Source organism: Trachemys scripta, chromosome 24 (assembly GCF_013100865.1).
Source record: "Trachemys scripta elegans isolate TJP31775 chromosome 24, CAS_Tse_1.0, whole genome shotgun sequence".
Taxonomy (NCBI): domain Eukaryota; kingdom Metazoa; phylum Chordata; order Testudines; family Emydidae; genus Trachemys; species Trachemys scripta.
The window spans coordinates 6,672,872-6,694,829 of NC_048321.1; the positions used below are offsets into that span (position 1 = coordinate 6,672,872).

General features: G+C 56.0%; 1 protein-coding gene across 2 annotated transcripts in view; it reads left to right on the top strand.

Annotated features, from left to right (window-relative positions):
• The first annotated feature begins 2,474 nt into the window (after window positions 1–2,474).
• The window catches only part of CDC42SE1 (CDC42 small effector 1), a 56,110-nt gene continuing 36,626 nt past the window's right edge, over window positions 2,475–21,958 (top strand). The window contains exon 1 of one of the 2 annotated variants that reach the window (XM_034756410.1): window positions 2,475–2,642. The gene's annotated coding sequence lies outside the window, so the exon portion shown is untranslated. Of the gene's footprint in view, window positions 2,643–20,251; window positions 20,422–21,958 lie in introns of those variants that run through there. The other variant, XM_034756411.1, reaches the window with a different exon arrangement.

Consider the following 21,958-nt stretch of genomic DNA (forward strand, 5'->3'; position numbering starts at 1 on the left):
AGAAGTCGGTGGTCACGTCTGAAAATTCTGGCCTCAGCGTCTCACAATCTGGTCCAGACGCCCCCCTCTCTCTACTGGGCAAAGCTGTGGATTGTGGAGGCTGGCAGCCACAACAGGAATTCAGACCTGCTGTGTCCTGGAGTTTATTTTTCCTTTTAACAATGTGTCTGAAGCAACCCTACAATAATAAATCTCGGTGCATGCACCGGGAGGAAGCCCCAACTGGGTTGTTATTAAAAGCGCAGTGAATGAAAAACAATGGGCCAGATCTTCAGCTGGGGGAAATCATTGTAGTTCCTTTGCAATGGAGTGGAGAGATGTTACATTACACCAGTTGGGGATCTGGCCCGGTATTTTTTTAAATTCCACAGAGTGCTTGGACAGGGTCCCTTTGAAACAATTGGGTCGGTTCTCCCTCGATGCCCCCTTAGGGGGGTTCTTGTCCTACAAGACATCGGCTGTGCCCTCCCTGGAAGACTGACACTCACGGGGGAGGGCACAGCTGATGGGAGGGAGGCACCTCAGCGTCATTGAGGATCTAGCCGGCCAGGGCACCTACACAGCAGGGATTTTGTGTAGGGTAAGCATGCAACGTTCCCAGTGCTTTGCTTCATCGCTGGGCTCTGTGCATTCTGGGACATCCCTCGCCGTGCATTGTGGGACACAAAGCAAAAGGGTCTGGAATCCTGGGGGTCAAACGCCGCAATTCCCGTGTTTCCTCTCCTGCCATTCCCTGATTCCTCTCTTGTGGGCAAGCTAGCACCATTTCAGGAAGGAACAGAATGGGACTGACTGCCCAGGGTGCTGGAATAATTTGTATAGTGGGGGTGCCGAGAGCCTTGAACTGTAAACCCTGGATAGGATGAAAATCACTTCAAGCACCTATAGACAGCCCCAGAGATCTCCACAGCACAGGCACAGGATGGACAGTGACCACGCAAGCTCCGTCCTAGCAAGCCCACGTTTGGAATCAGAGGCAAGTTTAATCTCAGCCAGGAACTGAACTCAGATCTCCAGAGGCGCTATCCTGTCTCTTATCTACATCCCCGCTCCGTGCCTCAGTTTCCCCATCTGTAAAATGAGGATAATGATACCGATGACCTGTACAAAGTGCTCTGAGATCTGCTAGGGATGATGCTGATGCTGATTTACTCCAGTGCGACAAGAAGAATAGTGCTTTATGCCCATTTTGCACCAGTACGAATGACTCTACAAGGTGCAAGACAAAATCAGGCCCAGAAAAATCACAACCATATTTCTGTCCATATTAAACCATATTTATTTTTACACCCATTTTGCAGATGGGAAAACCAAGGCCCAGAAAGGTTCAGCCACATGCCGAATGCAAGTGGTACGTCTACACTGCAGCAGGGACTCATGCCTCCCAGGCTGGGTAGACGGACATGCTGGTTCTGCTCAAGCTAGTGTGCTAAAACAGCCAAGTGGCCATTGAGCACAGCTCACCACCAGAGCACATGCCCGACCGACCCCGTGTCCATGCCCAGGTGGCTAGCCTGTGCCACCTCCGGAGCCACAACACCTACACCGTGATGTATAGCGTGCCAACGCGAGCAGAGTGAGCGTGTGTCTATCGACCCGGACGGAGAGGCGTGCTTGAAGCCTTGCAGCTGTCGTGTAGACATGCCCCAGGTCTCGTTCCCTCTCGACTCCTCCAGGCCAGGCATCACTGACAATCGCCAAGTACTTTAGGCACATTAAAGAATTTATCCTCAGAACCGAACTGTATTAAGGCCTGCGCTTACCAACAATGGCATGCATACTTACCTTCTCTCAAACGAGCAGACCATTAATTAAGCACCTGCATAAGTATTCACAGGGCTTGTCTCACTAGCCCAGTGGGGGAAACTGAGGCAGTTACTTGTGTAAGAACACTCAGGGATAGTGTTCTGGGCAAAATGGGTGTAAAAATAAATATGGTTTAATATGGACAGAAATATGGTTGTGATTTTTCTGGGCCTGATTTTGTCTTGCACCTTGTAGAGTCATTTGTACCGGCACCCTGTACCCTAAACCCAAGTCCCTTTCCCCACTTCTACCTGGGGATGTCCCCATGACACCCCTGCAGCTGCTGCCAACCACTTCTCCTGGGAAATACATCTCAGCTTCATTTTCAAACCACGGCCTTTTATTCTGGGCAACTTACTGGCCAATGGCTCGGTTGGCCTCAATTCACTTCAAGGAAATGAGGCTAATTGAGGTGGGGGGGAGCCTTTTATTTTGACCCAGGCACCTAAAATCAGCCTTAAAAAAAAAACCCCCAAAAGCCAACAATTCTCTGGCCCTAATAAACTGGTTCCTCTCATCTGGCCCGGAGCCCAGAGAGCTGAGAGTTAATCTGGCCGGCACGAAGGGAAAAGCGGCAGGGTTGCTCTGACATCTTTTCCTGCCTTGTGCAATGCCCGCCGGTGGCCAGGGTCGGTGCTGTGCCTCCGGAGAGCGTCTCTTTCATCAACAGTGTTGCAACCCGACCATTTCCTCGCTCCGCTCTAACAGAACCACACCTCGGGCAGGGGTTGAAGTTCCCAAGGAAAGTTTCCTCCTCCTTTTCGGGCACAGAGAGCCGGCCGGGGGGGAAAGCCCCGGAGAAAGCCCCGCTGGGATCGGGCTGCGAGAAGGGGAAGGTAAGGAGATGACTTGATTTAAAAAAAACAATAGACTCTTCACTCTGGTTCATTTCACCCTGGTTCATTTCACCCTGTGTCTGTGCGTGGGAGACCCGGCACCCAGGCACAAGGGGAGGGGAGCGGTTAGTGGCTCGGACAAGGGGCTTCTTCGCCTTAGCTAAGGCACCCGCCTGGCTTGATCCCTTTCCCCATGGGTGGGGAAGGAGCCTGTGTTTGAAGGCAACATGGCTCTTCGCTCAGTTCACCGGCAATTCCCCCCCGCCTGTTACTTTCTCTGAAGTGAAACCCGATTGCACCTTCAGGAGCTCTTAAAACATTCCAGAGCCTGGCTTGAATGCGTCCCATTGATTCAGATTTGAACTGGGACTTGTGGGAAAGTTTCCCCCCCCTCCTCCTTTCCTGTAACAGCTGGGGGGGGGGGGTTGTTTTTAAGCAGGTAGGTGAAATGCTTTTCCAGGGCTTGAAATATTCAAAGCTCCCAACAGAAAAGGGGCGCGGGGTGGGATGGAGCCGGAAGTCTCGCTCTTTTCAGACATGTGTTTGAATTCAAGCCGGAGAAGCAGGGAGTTCAAATCGCTCTGTCTCCTCTCACGGTGACTAATGGGCAGGGTGACTAGGAGCAAAGCATTGCAGGCTGTAACTTGCAAACCTGTGAAGGAATGGCTGGCAGGGGAGAGGGCTGGTGCTGTGGTGTGTCTCCTTTGCTGATGGAAGTGGGAACCCTTTCTCATGGAGCCAGCCTTTACTCCGGCCGCCCTGGAGCCAGTGAGGGGTTTGCAGGGTCACCCCCTGGCTCTGGGCGGCATGTTCCTGATGGTGAAACTGGTGATTTTGATCCAAGCGGGTCGGGGACGGGGACTGCACCTTTTCCTCTCTCCTTTGTGTGCGTTTGGGTCTTGGCTGGTTATGCAGCAATTGCCCCAGTTATGGGACTGTGGCGCCGGAGCGGTTTGTTCCCCCCAATAGTGTGACCCACCCCAATGCTGTGACCTTGGCCTGAGGTCAGGCTCAAGCCCAGGACCTCTGTGGTGGTGGCCGAAATGTCAATAAGGGTCTTCAAAGGTTAGTTCTAATGCAGAGGAATAAAACCAGCGTTGGCCCCTTAAAATGTAGGCTGCTGACAAGCCTTCTGGGGAACTTTCCCGCCCCCGTGATCCCTGCTGATTCAGTGGTGAGTAAGAAACTGGAGACCCACTAAGACAGCATTAGAGCTCTGATTGTATCTACACAATTGCTTCATGCAGACCCCCCCCCCCCCCCCAGAGTCCAGGACAGTGGGGCACTCCGGCCCTGGCAGGATCCCACGCCTGTGACGTGCTGCCTGCTGCTGTAGGATTTCTCAACAGCAAAGCGGCCAGACGAGGGCTGCAAGAGAAGTCATTTTGTGTGTGTCTGTGTCTCTGAGCTGAGAACCGGATGGTTCCCTTGCCTTCCAAAGGGCCGTAGGAACAGGCAGGCCCAGACGTGCTGTCCGTGGAAGCAAGGTTGGGTCCCCAGAGCCTTTCCCTGTCAGCAAAACGTGGTCTGCACATCCTCAAAGCCCCCCGTGGGGGAAACCTACCTTCCACCCCAGCCCCGTCTCAGCAGAACCTGTGTCAGATTCTGGCCTCGTTTGGTGGAGATGCGCCGCTGGCGACGAGGACAGAATGTAGCCTGTGGCTTGGAGAGTCAGACCTGTCCAGCCTCTGTCCTTTGCAGGGGAAACTCCCTTAGGGTGGATTCATTGTAAGGCCTTTGCTTTTCTTAAGCAGTCTCTCATGTGATGAAGGATGGGTTGATGGATTTTTTTGGTGTGTGTTTGAATGAGACACTTTAGACCGTGGGAGCAATTCCCCAAGGGTCGTGGTGGGTTCTCCATCGTCACTGGCGATTTTGAAATCCTAGAAGATTAGGGTTGGAAGAGACCTCAGGAGGTCATCTAGTCCAACCCCCCCTGCTCAAAGCAGGACCAACCCCAGCTAAATCATCCCAGCCAGGGCTTTGTCAAGCCGGACCTTAAAAACCTCTAAGGATGGAGATTCCACCACCTTCCTGGGTAACCCATTCCAGTGCTTCACCACGCTCCTAGTGAAATAGTGTTTCCTAATATCCAACCTAAACCTCTTCAAGCCTCCTCTTCTGAAAGAGATGCTGTAGCTGAAACAGGAATGATTTCGCGGAGGTTCTCTGGCCTGTGCTGTGCAGGAGGTGGGATTAGGTGGTCACCGTGGGTCCCGTCTGATTTTAGAATTGTGGCTCTATGAAGAAACTCCTCTGGTCAGCCCTGCAGAATAAACACAGTGACTCACTGCCTTTGGGCAGGTTTGCGGCTCTCACGGCCTCCCAAGGACTTAACAGGGAAATTAAACTGTGTTGCATTTTTCAGTAGCAGGGTTTAATTTTGCTACCCCGTGTGGCGTGCTGGGCACCCATTTTTCCACACAGTAGCAAGAAAGGATCTTGATTAAATACCAGACATCTCGTGCTGCCTCTGCTGTTCCCCGGGGGCCAGCAGGAGAAACGCTGCGCAAAAGGCTCGTTCTCACAGTATTCTCGGCTGGGGGCGGACGCGGGTTTGAAATCTTGCCGTCTCTAGCCTGGTTTTTCAGACCCACCTGGGTGCAGCCTCAGTTCTCAGCTGCGGTTGTGCAAAGCTCGGGCGTCAAAGGGCTCGATCCACGGCTGGGGTAAACCAGCAGCGGTGGAGCCAGGTCGATTTACTTCAGCTGGACTAAAGAGGACAGGCAGGTATCCGAGCAGAACTTGGTCCTTCAGTTCTTAGCTGAATATCGTAGGGTTGGCCCATCTCTTTAAAAGCCAGGGCGAGATCCCTGGCTGGAATAAATCCTCATTGCGCCGTTGACTTTAGTGAGGCAAAACTAACTTGCACCAGGTGAGGATTTGGCCCATCGGCTTCTGAAGAGAGAGGCTGCGTGTGTTCGCCTTAGTGGTGAGCCCAGACCTCGCCAGGGGATCCAGACACCACTTGATTTTTTTAGGGGCACCCGGATATGAATTTCCTATCCGTCTGTGATCACTACGGTGAGCTGAGCCAAAACGGATGATCCAGTCGCCCCTGATTTGGGGCAAGTTTGCCTCCATTATGGTACTAAATAATATTTTATTTGTGTTCCTATAGTACCTAGGAGCCCCGGGTGCCAGGGGCGGTACAAACACAGACCGAAAAGATGGTCGCAGGGCTCCCCTTGTGCTGGGCGACACACAGACACCCCTTATCCTGACGAGCACCTGGTCTCAACAGCCAAAGGACGGGAGGGGAAACAGAGTTGCAGAGGGTACGTCTACACTGCAATCAAAGCGGCTGGCGTGGGTCAGCTGGTTCCGGGGGCTAATAATTGCAGTGTAGATGCTCAGGTTGGGCTCTGAGACCCAGGGAGGGGGTCAGAAACCAGGCTCCAGCCCAAGCCCAAATGCTGTTTTTGGCCCTGCAGAACTGAGCCAACTCAGGCTCTGAGGCCTGGTGCCGTGGGCTTTTCATTGCAGTGGAGACGTACCCAGAGAGCTTCGTGCTGGATAATGTCAGGGCAGTGGAGCAGCCCGATCCCAGAACCCAGATCTCTTGAGTCCTAACGCCATCAGGCCAGGATTAAGGGGCGTGAAGGGGAATGATTGGCCCGGAGCAGAGGTGACCTGAATATGACCACAAGGCCTGCGTGCAGCTGGCCAGCGTTCTTATGAAGGGCGGTTCGACTCCAAGGCGATCAGGGGAAGGGATGGAGCGTCCCATCTCACCGTCTTTCCTGCCAGCGGCACGGGGACGTGCCAGGTGTGACTCGCCGCCAGGCCGTGCTGCTGGAACGCTGCTGCTCCGGAGTAGCCACTCGAAACTGGACTAACGCACAAGGCTTCAAGCCCGGGAGAGCCGGCTGTGACGCTGAGGGCAGAAAAGAGGCCCAGTCCTGCTCGGCACTTAGCTTGGGGCCGATGCGTGGGCTGGTGACGGGTCCAAGGGAGCCCGACTGGAATGGGGACTGCCCGGCTAGTCCGGCGCGCCCCGCAGAGGGTTAATGGAATTTAGCCGAGCTCTGCAAATGCCAGCGGCTGGGCCAGGGGACAATGAGCCTTTGGCATGCTGAGGAATGCTCTGTCTTTGGGGCCGAGCAGATTTTCTGCTCGCAAGAGTGGACCGTGGAGGGGGAGGAGGAGGGAACGTCTTTGTGGACTGTTACTTTCTTCTCATTCAGCAGTTGCGGGAGGAACAACCTCAGTCATTTACCAGAGGGGGTGGGGAGCACATGGGTGGGTTTCAGAGAGGCCTTTGCACCCCCTTCTCCCAGGCTGAGGGTGAGAACACGGTGTGGGGGATACGGGGATGACTGACAGCATTGCAGTAGGAAGCCCCAGTCAACGGTACAGCCCCCAATGCGCTAGGCGCTGTACAGAGACAGAGCAAAGAGACAATCCACGTTGAGGTTGCAGGGACTATCAGGGCGTACTTTCCTGGACGTGACTTCTGTCTCCCCACTGCCTGACACACCACAGACCCCAGAGGCCCGATTCTCTTCTCACCCCTGCGTCAATCAGGGGTGACTCCAGAGGTGTGAGATCCGAATCAGGCTCCCAAAGAGGAAGACGAGGGGCAAAGAAAATGCACACAGAGCTGGAACACACAGTAGCAAGTGACAAACGTGGGGCTGGGTCCTCTGCTGGTGGAAATCAGCGTCACTCTGTCACGAGATACGGCGAAGAGCAGAGCTGTGCTGATTTCCACCAGCTGAGGATCCGGTCCAGGGCAACCTCGTTCTCCTCCGTCGTAGCCTCTGATCCCCCTCGCCCTGAACGCAGGGTGAGCCGGGCCCTGTTGCCTGAGCTCAGATGCCCAGTTTTCCACCACGGCCCCCTCAGAACTTCTGCCACTCACACCAGTGGTTCAGAATTGTCTCCCATGCGTCTCAAACCCTCCGGGGACTCACTGCTGCTAACCCCCAGTTGCCCCTTTCTCTGCTCCTTCTACCCAGGTCAGCAGAGTTTTCGCCTCTGCACCTGCTGCCCTCTATCCTGCATCTCTCCCATCCCCTGCTCGCTTCCCTGTTTGCCCTCTTCTTTATCCCTTTGCACCCTCTCTCCCCTGTGGGAGCAAGGACCTTCTGCTTTGCAGCACCTGCTGTTTGGAGCAGCCCCTGTCTCTCTCTGCCTCAGATTCCCCAGCCAATGTGAATCAGTGTTCCTCCATTGATGTCAGCAGAGCGGTCCTGATTTGCACCAGCTGGGGGTCTGGCCCGGTGGAGCCGAATCGTGAATTGTGTTGGCGGCTTGGAGCTGGCGTTTCCAAGGCAGACGTCATTCGTGAGCGTCCTTGTTAGCAGCTGCCCCGTTGAAGAGTTCCCTGGGTCTGAGCGTAGCCGCGGCCCTGCTGGGGGGAACAGAGCGGCCGTTTGTGGTAGGGCTGGCTAGGTCCGTGTGGCAGCTCTGTGCACAGACAGGTCACCCCAGGGGCAGGCTGGAGCGCAGCTACGTTCTAAACCGGTTTGAGTGTGTTTCGGGGGGGAGGAGGTTTTTTTTCTTTCTATTCATTTTTGTTCTGTTTCCATGACCAGCTAACATAAAAGCTACTTCTGTAGATGCCTCTATTCCCGCTCACGCTGGGAGCTGAGCAGAGGGGTCTGCCCATGGTGACCTCCTGGCACGTAGGAATTTTGGGCCACGAGGTTTGGCCAGGGGCTGCGGCCGGGCGGCTTCTCGATCAGTTCAGCTGCTGCACGCCAGGGTTAACTGGGTGTAGTTGCTACCCAGTTGGGAGGGCACCTCTTTGCACGGGCATGAGTGATTCCGCGGGGGGTGGGAGAACTGTTCATCTCCTTCACGGCTCTTTCAGAGGTGCCTCCCCAGCGCTGAGGGCCCTGGCATTGCGAACCGGGCTCGCTTTTACCGCTGTGTATCATCCATGGCACATGGGCCATGGCACATCTCTCGCTGCTGTGACGGGGGGGTGGAAATCGACATAGTCTAGTGACCACGGGACAGGACTCCTGGGGTCTGCTGCTGATTAGTGACGTGCCCCGTGGTGCCTCAGTTTCCCACTCTGTAAAGTGGAGTTGAAGTGCAGGTTGAAGGCGCTACAGAAGATCACGGTATTCTTGTCTGTCTTGTCACACGTCTCCTCTTCCACCCCCTCCTTATCTGATCTGTAGACAACCCGGAACAGGGACCCCATGTCTCAGTGAAACCAGCAAGAGATCCCGGAACATGTGCTTTCCCCTCCTACCCGCCAGCTGATCTCGCCACAGAGGAGACGCTTGTGATTTTTCACTAGGCTGCGGTAGTGAAAGCAGGGAACTAAATGTATAATGGCCCAGGAAAGAGAAGGCTGGGCTGGGGATGGGGGAGGGAGGTGAACGGAGGCTATAAATATCTACACCGAACAATACGGATAGGAATTGCTCAGTCTCCGATGAGATGAGGGGGAAATAAGGAGGAATGGCCTGGAGCTAAAGCAGGAGGCCGCGTCTGGATAGCTCTCTGTGCAGCAGAGATCCGGTGTGGGGGGCCAGAGCTCGGCGTTCCTGGGCCGGTATGTCTGGGGGAAGAGTCTGCTCAGCCCTGCCATGCAACTTTGCTTCACCTGCCTTCCCCCCTGGGCCTGACCACCTGAGTTTGTTGACCTTCAGGATGGTGTTGCAGAGGCAGTGTGGCCTAGTGGTTAGGCTTGGGGGGGTGTGTGTGTGTGTGTCTCAGGAGTCCTGGGTTCCGTTCCTGGCTCTGACCTGCTGTGTGACCTAGCCACCTCCCCTCTCCGTGCCTCAGTTTCCCCTCCCATCCATTAGCTGACTGGTCTATTTAGACGGTAAGCTCTTTGGGGCAGGGACTGTCCCAGATCAGGGCTGGCGTTTCTAGGGGCTACTGCTATAAATCAAAGTGTTGTTGCCAGGCCCGTCCAGCTGCGTGCCGAGGCCCAGTCTGTGCTACACACGCACACAGCCATGTTGGGGATCTAGTAGCCATGTGGATGCGCTTTCCGCCGATGCGAAGCAGCGTTCCGGTTTGTAGTGTGGATCCGGTCGTGCTGCAGGTCCAGTCCGCACAACAGGCCTGGATTTCGACAGCACCCATGAGTGAATCGATCCAACTTCTCAGCCTTAGACCCACCTGGAAGGAAAATTAGGACTCTGGGTTTGTCTACATGGGGAAATTAATTTGGATTAAGGTGGGGGTGTACATTTTAAAGAGGATTAACTATACCACATTAAACCCCTGTGTGAACACCCTCGTTCAAAAATTTAAAGTGGTCTTAATTTGGTTGGTCTTAATTCATTTCCAAAATTAATTAAACTAAACTGCATAAAGACCACTTTAAATCTGAATCACAGCACCTGCACAGGGATCGAATGTGATTTTTAACTAATCCACTTCCAATTCCCACCTTCAGTTAATTAGGATTAACTAGGGTGATCAGACAGCAAGTGTGAAAAATTGGGACGGGGGCGGGGGGGGTAATAGGCTTCCATATAAGAAAAAGCCTCAAATATTGGGACTGTCCCTATAAAATCGGGACATCTGGTCACCCTAGGATTAACTTTCTGAATGTCCCTGTGTGGACAAGCCCTTATTCCAGTATAAGTGTGTCCACACAGGGAGTGAATCAGGAATAGTTAATCGGGAATAACTCCATGTGTAGACAAGCCCTAAATTAGTATGAAACTAACATGCCTCGTGCACGTTTGAATCTCATGACCAGAGGCTATCACCAGTGAGCACCAAAGCCCCTCCAGAGATGCTAGTCCAGGAGGCCACTAGATGTATCCCTGGCACATGACTATAGGACCTGTCTTGGCACGGTAGGCCCCAGTGCAGTCACGCCCATTGGCGCTGCCCTCACCCGTCTCCTGCTGTTCGTGTCGGACCAGCCCCGCAGTTGCTAGACGACAGCAGCGGTTAAATAAAACAGTGCATTGCGCAAGTCGAGGGCATGCTGACTGTGCCCCGCCTGTTCGCTGCTCGCCTGGCCGTCCAATGGGATGGCACCGGGGTTACTGGGTCAGCGGATTGGGCTGGCCCCTGACTGGCATCAGGTTCCGCTTTCGGCAGCACTGGGCTGTAGGGAAAGGCCCTGGAACGAGTGTGTGACATGGGGCCTTTTCCTTTTCTCGAAGGGATGCCAGCTGCGGTCCGGGGGTTTGGACCCTGGCCCATGTAATGCAGTGGAGACGCAGGTTGGGATCCAGGGTTCAACAATTCCTAACCTGGGGTTACAGACGAGTGTAGACGTTCAAGCCCTAGGTTACCAAACCCGGGGGCTGCTCACTCGGGTTCTACTCACCTTGGGCTCGCATTGCAGCGTAGACAGACCCTGAGCGGCCGAACGGACTCACTCCCCGCCCACAGCTGTATCAGCCTTCTTGCCCCCGGGACGTCCCAGGAGCAGATGAGATGGATCTAGCCCTGATGGGAGGAGGCTGCTGGTCTCATTGAAATCACCGTGAGCTGCGGCCGCTTGTGACTTTGGCCCAGGGCAGATACGTGGTGTAGGAAGGAGCCGTTTAGTCATCAGCCCTGGGCCTGGTTCTCCTCTGCCTTTCTCTGGTGTGAACTGGGAGTCAGCAGAGGCCCAGCCCGGATCAGAATCTCCCCCCCTCCCAGTTGTACATGGGGCAGGACTGGCACCGGGATGCGGGGGAGGCAAGATTCTGCAGTCATGCGGGTGGTCTGGCTGGCTGGTCGGTGTCTTTCCCCTTTTCAGTTTGTTACTGGAGAACTGGGGCGAAATCCCCAACAGCTGATAGAGGAGCATGAGTCACAGTGATCTGACCCCCCGCCTGGGGATGCGCGTGGACGGGAGGCCGGCGGTTCCCTCAGACGCGCTCTGCTACAACGGGCCCGGACCACCCAATGCGCTGGGCCACTTCCGAGTCGGATTCAGGGCCCCTGTCTCGTCTCCTCTCCCCTACAGGATTCGAACGCCACTGTGGGCCGCGGAGTTACTCCCGACAGACCCCAGCGGGAACGAGAGGCGAATCGGGCCCTGAGTTTGGTTTTTACCCGCTGGACGTGCGCCCTGTTGCTTTCAAAATGAATTTAGAGCTGGCAAAAGGGGGGGAGCAGCCAAGCTGCGATCGGACGTTCCCGGTTAGGCGGGGAGAGGGGTAATGGAGTCTAAGAGGAAGGCAGAGCCGGTCTGCAGGCCGCTCTACCTGTTCTGGTCTCCTTGCTCGACGGAGCATCAGTCCCAACTCTCTGCTGCAGGTCCGTCTCCTCACCACTTCGCACGAGGGTTCGCTGAGCAGGGAAAGGGGCTGCCCGAAAGCCAGGAGCAGAGCTAGGGACAGAACCCAGGAGGCCTGATTTCCGCTGCCTTGCTCTGACCGCTCAGGGTCTGGCTCCACCGCACCCGAAGCCCAGGTCGGTGGGACCCGAGCTTGTGGTGTCCATGCTGCGCGACGCAGACCTTCCGATGGGGTCTGTGCCTTGAGCTGCACCCACGCTGCAGGAGGACTGGACCCAAGTCACAGCAGGACTTCGGTGCTGCCCCACCCCCTCAGCAGGGTCCTAGGACCCAAGTCCTGAGTGCTGACCCGAGTCAGGCGGGTTTGTGAATGGACAGAAGCAGGGGCTTAGGCTCAGACCTGAATCAGAGACCAGTGTAGACAGACCCGAAGTGACACTCCCCTCCCAGGGCCAGGAGTCAGGACTCCTCTTTGTGTGCGCTAACCATTAGAACCCACTTCCCTGCCAGAGCCAGGGATAAAACCCAGGAGTCCTGGCCCCCAGGTCCCCACTGTAGCGCGCCGGGATGCAACAGAGGCCAGTGCGAACGTGTTCGTGTTGACCCCTTCCTGCAAAACGGACTAGCTGGGCCCAGCGCGTCCTGTCAGGACATCGAATTGCATCGGAATTAGTGACGTTTTGCACATAACGTGACAGAGCCAGCCGCTCTGCCGGCATCAACACGCTGACGTCCAGGGAGAGAACGTGGCCCCTTTCTGAGCCCTCAGTGCCTGGCATTCAATGGAGTCAAGCAGCCCCAGGCCTGATCCGACTCTCAGCGATGTAAATCAGGAGCCACTCCACTGAAACAGCTGGATTGATACCGGCACCAAAGCTGCGCAGGTGGGAGAGGGATATTCCCAGCAGTGATATGAGCTCACCCCTGCTGTCCCCCGGCCTTGCCCTGAGCACTATATAACCCCCCAGCCGGCCTGCTCTGGTGCACGAGCTAGGATCTCGCTGCGCAGTCTCTCTTCCATGAGCAGCTCAAGGGACCTGAGTCATCTGCTCCCTCCTCCTCCTCCTCCCCGCCGCCCACAGTGTTCCTTCAAGGAAATGGAGCTCTGCCAGGGCACCTCTCTGCTCCGCCGTCTGGGGGCCGATGTGGGTGGGGACGGGGCGCTCTGAGCGTGGGGCAGGGGCTGGAGTCTGGGGGAGGAGGGGGTCAGTTGGCCAGAGAGGAGTGTCCGCTCCTGTTCTCGGTGTGGGGTTTACAACAAGTGTCTGGGCCAAATCCAGAGCTCCCCTGGCGTGCGCAGGGCGACTCGGGCCAGTCTGACCCTCCCCGAGGGCTGGGAGCGGGCGGGGTTGAAGAAGGGAGGGCAGCCAATGCAAATCTTCCATTAAGGCAAGTCCCTGCGGCTGTGCCCTGCCCGGCTCTCGGAGGGAGCCTGCCACTCTGCTGCCGTGCCTGCCTCTGGCTGGAGGCGCTCGGGCTACGGAGCGAGGCCTTGGCACATGAATCGCTCTAGCCCAGTCCCTCTGGGCGGCCCAAGGTGGGAGCCGCCCATCCTCCCCCTTCACTCCCTAGTTCCCGGAGCCATGGAGAAGGCACAGATTTGTTTTCCCCCATCTGCCCCAGACCAGGTGCCAAGCCATGTGCTCTAAGGTCAGCCTCATACCAGAAGCCAGCTTGTGTGAGGTGGGACCCCAAAGCTGTGGGACAGATACCACGAGGAGGGGCACACGGGGAGAGAGAAGCCAGCCCAACACGCAGTGAAAGTGTTGTCTAGTGGCTAGAGCACAGGATTGGGGCACAGGAAGGGGTCAGAGAGGCAGGATGGCCCAGGGACTCCACCACAGACTCCCTACATGACCTTGGGCAAGTCACTCAGTCTCTCCGTGCCTCAGTTTCCCCAATGGGGATAATAGCTTGGCCTGCCTTACATGAGAATAAATACATTACAGATTGTGAGGTGCTCCATACTATGGTGAGGGGGTTCCAGAGACAGCAAGAGAGGCTGGGCTAGAACTGTCTTAAGTAACTCCCTTCCCCTCTCTGTGCCTCAGTTTCCCTTCCTACCCTGTGTCTCTTCAGACTGTGAGCTCTTTGGGGCAGGGACTGTCTCTTGCTGTGTCTGGGCAGCACCCAGTCCTGCAGATGGGTGGGTTGGGTCTGGTTTTGGGTGGATTCAGCGGTTCTTCCCCGAGGCCTGGTGCAGAGATTCACGTGCGCACCGAGAGCTGGGAGCCTCTGACGTGACTGAGGTGGGGTGAGCAGCGCGTTGGAGCGATTTTTCCTGTTCTCCCCCTAGTCCCCGTCCCGCCTCCATAGCACCAGAGAGACGGGCCCTGGCAGGGACGTTCCCTGCTCTGCCAAGTGGCGGATTCCTCCCGGCTCCAGGTGGAAGATTCATCAGAGCCAAGCAGGTCGGGGCAGGACGGGCAATTCCAATCAGGCCCGGCCCGAGGCGCGTTCCTGCGCGGCAGCCGTGGCCACGGGGCCCAGCCTGCGCTCAGGCAGGTCGGGGCCAGCCGCCCGCGCCGACTGATTCGGGGGGGGATTTTCTCTGCACGGCCAAGTGAAGCCGTGACGCCGGCTGGGTTAGAGCAGGGTCTGCCTGGAAAAGAGATTAACAGACACATGCTCGCTCCTGCCCATCTGCCTCCCGCCCCCTCTTTTCCAGCAATGCGTCTATGCTCCCGTCTGCACCCCCACAGCGCCCCGGCTCCTGACTGCACCCTGCCCCTCCCCCGTGTCCATCAATCTCCCATCTGCACCCCTGCACTGCCCTGGTCCCATCTGGACCCCACACCTCCCCCGCTTCCATTGACACCTTCAGAGTTACAGTGGCCTTAATCTGAATGAATTGAACAGGAGGATCCAGGCAGGCGGTTAATGCAGTTGATCGAATCCCCTCTTTAAATTCCCATCTTTTCGTTAATTCAGATTAATGGTCCTGAGTGTTACTATGTAGACCAGGCCTAATTCAGAATAAGGGGCTCGTACTCTGGAATAAAAGTGTCCACCCATGGAGTTATTCCAGAGTAGCTATTCCACTTTGAATTCGCGCCCTGCCTTAATCTGAAGTAATGTCCCAGTGTAGACAAAGCTGTATGCTCACGTGGCTCTCTCGCCTCCCTCCAATGCACTGCTCCTCGCGCCTCGATACCCCGGTGATGGCTGCATGAGAAGTACCGTGGCTGAGAGCACCCCACTTATGCGCAATCCCTTTCCTGCCTCCCCCACTTCCCTTTAGCATGCCCAGCGGGAAGTTTAGCCCTGTGGGCTCCTGCAAGGAAGCAGGCTCCTGGGGGATGGTGCCTGTCCAGGCGTGTGGCTGTTGGTCCGTCAGGGTGGGCTATCTGTGCGGCCTGTCGGGGAGCTGCTGGATGGAAACCAACTCCCAGATAAAGCCTCTGGCCGCCGGATTCCTTGAGCGCCTGGCACTTGTGCGCCTGTAAACAGCCACGCGTCTCCCTCTGATAGGGCCCCGGCCGGTCAAAGGATCTGTGCGAGACTGATAAACTTCAAAGAGCTCTTTGGACGTGTTCTGCGGATCCTTGATGCTCTGCGTGGGGCACTAGCCCAGAACTTGGGAGACCTGGGTGCCCGCGCTGCCACGGACTCCTTGTGTCGCTTCGCCGCTCTGTGCCTCAGTTTCCCATCTGTACAAAGAGGAAAATAGCCCTGCCTTGCCGCACAGGGTTGTGAGGATCAATACGGTAATGGGGAGTGTATAAGTATATACGACAGATATCCGGGTCTGACCCAAACAAGCAGCTCTGGCTATTGGCCTGATCCGACAGGGACCTGCTCCCATGTGGCCTATAACAGGCCCCTTCTCTGACTGCCCAGAATGCCCCATGTGTGGACTCTTCTCTCCTCTGAGCGTGTCGAAGGCCTGGTGGCGTTGGCTGGCCTTGGCCGTGCTCTTCCCTCGGGCTGCACCAGCCTCACTAACCTAGGGGTGAAGAAACGGGAGCGTCCTCCAACCCTGAGCTTCATTGGCCCTGTCTAGACCACAGTCAGCCTGGTGTAGCTCTGTCTACACTAGCACTTAGCCTATTGTCAGCGCTGGAGCAGGTGTAACCACGCCCACCTGTGGGCACAACGGGGGCATGTGCGGGCAGAGCTGGCTGGATGTTCAGCGGCTGGGTGGGGACCGTGGCGGGCGGCTGGGGAAAGCTTCATGTAACCTGCAAACTCAGCAGAGTGATTCCGGGAAATAAACCCCAGGTCCTCCTCCGGCCCCCTTCCAGTGCCGCTTTTCTGCTGAGTCACTTTTCCTGCCTGCGCACGCCGGCCGATAAACACCAATTTGTGCGTTTGCGTCAGACAAACCCGGGGGGTCCTAATAATGACTCTGCCGCACGACCGGGAGGTCTGGGAAGAAGAGGCCAGCTTTGCCCTCGGCTACTCACGCAGGCTAAAGTCATGGGTTTAATCTTCCCTCTTTCCCCCCCTTCACGCTGTCTTAAAAATGCCTGCTCTGTTTGGAGAAAAAGCAGTTCTTTCACATCTTTCACTTTGTTCCAAACCCTCCTGTTCTCAGCCAAGCTCTGCTATCGCCCTCTCTCTGGGGAGGGTCCCTAAGCTCTCGGCAAACAGTGAATCAAGCCCTCACAACCTCTCTGGGAAGTGGGCCGGTATCATTATCCCTGTTGTACAAGTGGGGAAACAGGGGCTCGGAGAGGAGAAGTGACTTGCCAGAGATCATGCAGCGAGTCAATGGCAGAAGTCCCTGGCTCGTAGACCCCTCTTCTCTAGCCACTAGACGCCACGTCCTCTGAAGTCGGACTAGAACCCAGGTGTCCTGGCTCTCAGTTCACTGTTCTAGCTGCTAGATAATGCTTTCTCTGAGGCTGGCCCAAGTACCGCCCCCGACTGCTCTCGGGATGTTGAATACCAAGTGGGTAGGAGGGATCGAGGGTGCGGGCCGGGATCTTGGGGATGTTTCCAACCAGCATGTTCTCTGTGGTGGTAACAGCAAAGGTCTCTATTCGCACTTCTACCCTCTGGACTGCTGCTGAATACAACCGGAAGGGGGGTGGAGGAGTAGCCCCTCTCGGGCAGCCCCGTGTCCTGGTGACATCTCCGCACTCCAGGGGGGCCTCGGTGCGTCTAGGGACACATCTGCGCAGATCCGGCACTGAAGGCCCTAACTTTCCTGTTAATCTATGCAATGAACGGACATCCCAGCTGTATCCACCTCTCGCCCTCTAGGTCCAAGGTACATGGCTGTTCTCGCTGGGCTTGGCTGGTTCCATCCCTTTGTCCTGTCCCACCCCTCGCTTTCCGAGTGTCACAGATACCCCAGCGAGCCAGCCTGCCAGCGGGCCTTCTCTCCGAGGGCTATGCACAGAGTGGTGTGATAAGTTACCACCCAGCGCCTTCTAAGCAAGCACCTTTATTCTTAAGGTAAAAGCATTCCGGAGAAATGTGGAAAAACAAGAGATGTTCCTATCCGCATGCGAACGGCTGCTCCAGGGGTGCCCATCAATCTTAGGGGGCCTTGTCGGCCAAAGTCCCTCCAACTCTTCCGCGAGGATTGGGGCCCCCTGGGACAGAAGTTCCTGTCTGTTTGCTGCATCCGAAAGAAACCTGGTGGCAGTTCGAGCGCCGCGTTTTAAACCAAAGGCCCTTGTGTTGTTTGAGTCTCTGGGAAGACTATTCAAACCCCCCACGGGATGGAAATTCTCTCAAGTTCTCTATAATCGCAGGTAATCCAACCCCTCCCACCCCCCACAGGTTAGTTCCTGCAGGAGCTCTGGGGGGACTACAACAGAGTGGTACATAAACCATTTGTAACACAGTGGCCCCCAAAGACTCTGCCTGGGATTGCAATGTCTGTCACAGCCTCCAGCCTCCCGTGCGCTGGCATCGCTGCTCGTGTTCCTTATGCAATCGCAAACAGGGCCTCTTTTGGTCCCGCCACCGCTCGCTCGCTGTCAGGAAGGCACTTAGAGACACCCCGCCCTCCTGCTGCCTCCATCCTGCCCGCTGCCTCCACCCCGCAGCTGTTTTTCAAAGCACTTCCTCCGATTGGCTGGATCCGCCGGTCTGTTGCGGGCAGAGCCTGGGGAGAAAGGGGCTGCAGGGAAGATCAGCCAGCCAGGGGTTGAGGGCTGACCCTGGCCGCTCCCCACCTGACTGGAGCATGAGCGTGGCTGGCATTTAACTGAACTCCAAGGGCTGGATTTGCACAAGAGCTCAGCACATCTGGTCCAGGGCTAAGCTGGAAATCTGGCCTTGATTGGCAGCCTTTGAATACGTAGCCCCGACGGTGGGTGCTGAGTCCTTGAAAACCTGCCCCTGAATGCACATCTGATTGGGGGGTGGGAGTGTGGCTGGGGGGCAGGGGGAAGTCTGGGGTGTAAAAGCCACCTCCACAAACTTTCCAGAGCTATTGTCTGGGGCTGGGATCTCGTGACACAAGTTTCTCCAGCCCACACGGTGCTAGCTCTTATGGAAAGCCCAGTTTCCTGCCACGATTCAAATTCCCCTCCCCCTCGTGTATGTAAAATCTGAGAGAGAAGTTAGTTTCTCACATAAAGATCAGCGGTTAAAAAGAACAGCCGTGGGCGTCTCCTCTCCCTGCCCGTAGAAGTGCTCTGCTGTGCCTGGGCCGTGTGGATGTTTGCACACCCGTGTGCACGCACCAGAACCATGTCCACGACGGACTTTGGACTCCACACCACGGATCCACCTGCTCCAAAACTGATCTAAAGGGAGAAGCTCCATTCAGTAGCAGTAGTAGACTGGTTCTAAGCCTTTGGACCTCCAGCCACTAGCAGGCGCTGGCTGTAATCGTATTCACATTTGCGTGCGTGTGTATTTAGGGTCCGTGACTTGATATGGTCCCTAGCATGGCGTGATGATGTTGTCACTTTGTCTCTTGGGGCTAATGCAAAAATTCCTCCCCCCACCCATCTCTTCCCTGCCGCCGGGGGGAGGAATTATGAAAGGGGCCCTGTCCGAATCCCGAGGCCTAGTCCATACCGGTCTCTGCGAGCAAGGCAGGGTGTGGAGCTGCTCAGTGCGCACTTGATTTGCGTTGTACGTGTTGGTGGTTACCCGCTAACGAGAAATGTGACCAACTCTCCAGGGAAGAGGGGTGCTGGCATGTCTGTGAACTGCTGGGGGGTGGGTCAGGACACCAGGGCTTATTCCTGCCTCTGCCACTATATAACTTTGCACCTCGGCAAGTCCCTTCACTTCCCCATGCCTTGGTTTCCAATCTGTCCCAGGGGGCCGATGAGCGTGATCTACCTTGGGGGTTAATGAACAATGGTAAAGGGTGTTTAGCTCGCTGGATGACTGGCACTGGAGAAATATCAATAAGACTTCGGCATGGTGAAGGAGCCCAGCTCTCTGCGGGAAGCAGACCCAATTGCAGCCAGCTTGCAAACGTGTGTACAGTAGCAGGGTTGGTTTAGGGGACCAGAGACTGTCCCTGTGCTTGGGGAGCCTGGAATTAAGACGGTTTCAAGCCATCTTGGCACTCCCCCTATTCTGGGGCCGTGCGGGGCCCTTCCCAGCCCTCAGCGGCTGCCCTGAATTAGGGCCAGAGCAGGTTCTCAGCCCCTGTGCAGTGAATTCCAGCCAAATGCCCCTCATCTGCCCTCTGGGCTGGGAGCAAGGCTGGCTGGGGGGGGGAGGGATAGCTCAGTGCTTTGAGCATTGGCCTGCTAAACCCAGGGTTGTGAGTTCAATCCTTGAGGGGGCCAGTTAGGGATCTGGGGCAAAATCAGTACTTGGTCCTGCTAGTAAAGGCAGGGGGCTGGACTCGATGACCTTGCAAGGGCCCTTCCAGTGCTAGGAGATAAGAGATCTCCATTACTTAAAACCTGGCCCCAAGCCCTCATGCCTGCCCCACACTAGCTGTGCCCAGCGTTTCTCGGGGAGTGGTTTCTGCCCCTCTGGTGGCATAGAGGGGCCTTGGTGTGGCACTGAAATCAACGGCTGTCTTTGTCTCTCTGCTGATTTGGCTGGAGCAGGCACCCAGGAGGGGCCTGCGGCAAATGTAAAGGCGAGATGACTCTCTCCCCCCGCCCCCCCCAAGTCAGGAAGCACACGGCCCAGCCTCGCCGGCAAACACGCCAAAGGCTCCCTTTCAAGTCTGCTGCACTCGAGCTGCTGGGGCAGAGGAAGTGACCTTTCCTGTTTCCCAACGTGTAATCAAAACAACCCCCCCTGGACCTGCGTGCGGCAAGGGCTGGCGTGACGCAGCAAAGGGCTCTCGCTCATTCCCCTGCCTCTGGGAAACGTTTTTCCTTTTGGCTGATTAAGGCCTGGGTTACAGACAGTGTTTCCCAGTAGAACTATGCTGGGGTGTGATTGTTTTACTGATATAAATATCCTGCTGCAATCCCAAGGGCGGACTCGGTTATGCTGGTAAAAACACCACCGCCACCTAGCTCTTCTGTAGCTACTTTTCCATCCTAGACTGTCTGCACTTCAACCACTACGCCGACGGGATGTGTTCTCCCATCGGCGTAAGTCACCCACCTCCCTGAGGCAGTAGCTAGGTGGATGGAAGAATTCTTCTGGTGACCCAGCGCTGTCTACACCAGGGGCTGCGTCTCTCCGGTCCGGCTTTTTCACACCCCTGTGCGATGTGGCTACGCCGAGGTGAGTTCCCAGGGTAGACCAGCCCCCAGATCGCAAAGCACTTTCCAAAGCAGGTCGGTATCATTGTCCTCATTTTATATGTGGGGAAACTGAGGCACGGGGCGGGGATGTGACTTGCCCAAGGTCACCCAGCGGTAGAGCCAGAATAGACCCCAGGTCTGCTGAGTCCCAGGATAATGGGACTAGGCCAAATGGGAATAAGCTATGTGGATAGAAGTACTAACTGTGTCCACGCTGGGTGGGGGTGTTGTGTATAGTTAAGGCACTACACGTTGTGTGTGTGTGTGTGTGTGTGTGTGTGTGTGTGTGTGTGTGTGTGGCAAAGTCTGACCCAGAATTGCTGGTGTGTCCCAAGGCCTCAAGTTCCTTCACGTTCACCCACATCATAATACCTTCAGCTCTCAAGCATCGTTCTCGGCATTTTACAGATGGCGGAAACTGAGGCACGGACCTGCCAGGACTAGAACCCAGATTTCCAGGCTAGGCCCATATCCATTTGTCTGCCACCAGGCTACAGACACCAGCACCAGCTAATCCAGGTTTGGGTGGGACTTGAGGGGTGGCACTAGACCTCCCAAGTCTTATCCCAGGCTTCCTTGGATTTGCTGAGGTGGGGCAGTCCTCCTTTGGTGGCTCCAAAATCCGGGTTGGCGCCTCGGTGGAGACGATCCCCAGGGCATGGGAGTGAGAGACAGCTTGAACCAGGATGGGTTAGTGCTGCAGGAACAGGGCCTGATCCTCTTCTCTGAGCACTGAAAACCAGGGGTCATTCGGCCATCACGCTTGTAGAAGAGAAGTGGAGCCCATGTCTGTGGGAACAGTCCCGCGCTGAACTGGAGGATCCAGAAAGTCTTTTCCCAGATCTCCGAGGTTATGAAAAACCCCTGACCGCACCCTCCCCCCTGCAGAATTATGGATTGGAGTGTTGGGTTCTAGCCAGTAACCACATGAAAACCCCCTTTTCTCCCCCTGCCTGTCTGGCCTGCTGACCTCCCCTCTGCTTATTTGTTGTTCTGGCTTTGAGTCAGTGCCCAGAGCCCAGCTGAAAATATAGATTTAGTTCCCCCTTCTCCGTTTAGAATTTAAACTTTTTAACCTCGAAGACCTGCCAGGAAGGGGCAGGCTATTTATAGCCCCGTTTGTCAGGGTTTGTTTTGGTCTTTGCATGGGTGGATCTTCTTCCCCGGACAGATCCCCAGTGCAACGTCCTGGTCTCTCCCTGGGCTGGAGTCTCCTCTCACTTACACTGGTGGAAATCAGGCGGGACCGCGCTGAGGTGTCTGGCAGAGCCCTCGTGGCGGTGCGTGCACACGCGCACGCTGTGCAAAAGCACCGGCCCTCTAAGCAGAACCATACCCTTCACCGTGGCTGGAGGCTGTTGATGGTGGCTACAGGGAGATGTCATCTCTTTGAAACCAGAGGCGAAGTGCAGGGGTGGAGGGACCCCTAAGCTGGAGGAAGGATGAAGCGTTCTGCAGGGCTAGACTTTCCTCCTATTGAAATCCATCGGCAAAACTCCCACTGGCTCCAAAGGGAG